Genomic DNA, 1,322 nt, shown 5'->3' on the forward strand with positions numbered 1-1,322 from the left:
TATTCTGGCATTACCCACAAATAATTGCCCCAGAAATAAAAGGTGTAATTTTTAAATCTGTGTATTAATTTTTAAATAAATACTAACTTCATGTTCACAATTCCAACAGACTGATGACATTGAATATGATTCTGTCCTTGCACCTCGGAAGCACAATTTGTGGGACTTAACTCTTTCAAAGGGACAAGTATAAGGAATAGTTCTATGTGTAGTGGACATTGGCCATGTTTTCCGACTTGTCAGTCGCTTTTGAGTGTTCTTGCTTTGTTTGAGTAATTCCAGGCTCTAGCAGTGCCAGAGCACCAAGATAAAGGCAGGAAAAATAGAATGGTCCCGTTTAAGACTTTGAATTGGAAATGAGTAACTTACAGGTAGAACAAACTCAGCTTCTACTTGGTTGGCTCTATGGAGCAGTGTTGGTTTTAAGACCAACTACTAGCTAAAGGAGATATCATGCTGTTGGAAATTGTGGTACAATAAAGAAAAGTTCCAGCAAATAGGATGTTAACTGTGGCATCAATATTATCAGACCAATTTTGCATGGTTTGGTACATTGCTCCTTAATGCTTATACTTGGGCCTGGTTCTCTAACCCTTGCCTCAATAATGTGTGCAACTCAATATTCTCCAAATAAACTCCTTTTAATTTAATTAATCAGAGCCAGTTACTGTTGTTCTCATTTGAGAACCAGAACCAAAACGAAAGTCAATGCCAGGAGCACTACAAGGAACAAAGGGCCCAGCCATTTACAGCCTGGGAAGCCAGTGACTCTTGATACACGCAACAGGCAGGTAGTTGCATGCTAAATCTGGGGAATAGACAATGTGCCAGCTGAGGCTGGAATGTTAAAGAAAATGCTACCAAATTTTCGGAATATTTGTGTATAGGAGACTTAACTTTCTGTTTTCGGCAAATTTCTACAAGAAAGAGATGAAAACCTTAATGATTAGCAACTGTTCTATTTCTGAGAAAGATATATTAAATATTCCACTGTAATTGTTAATTTGTCAAATCCTTCTTGTAATTCGATGTTTGCTTTATATATTTTGAACCCATATTATTTCGTCCATACAAATTTAGAATTGCTGTATTATCCTGGTGAGTTGAAACGTCTATCATTATGAAAGTCCTCTTTAATCTCTAGCAAAGCTTTTGGCCTTAAACTCTATTTTGTTAGATACTGGCATAGCCACGTCTTTTTCTATCCTTTTATATTCAACCTTCTGTATCTGTGAATTTAAGGTATGTCACTTGGGTAATCAAGGGGGTGGCCTATGGTAGATGTTGCTGGTCGTCTGTCTGTTCCCCATTTGTTTACATGG

This window comes from Mandrillus leucophaeus, unplaced genomic scaffold, assembly GCF_000951045.1.
Source record: "Mandrillus leucophaeus isolate KB7577 unplaced genomic scaffold, Mleu.le_1.0 Scaffold300, whole genome shotgun sequence".
In the NCBI taxonomy this organism is placed as follows: domain Eukaryota; kingdom Metazoa; phylum Chordata; class Mammalia; order Primates; family Cercopithecidae; genus Mandrillus; species Mandrillus leucophaeus.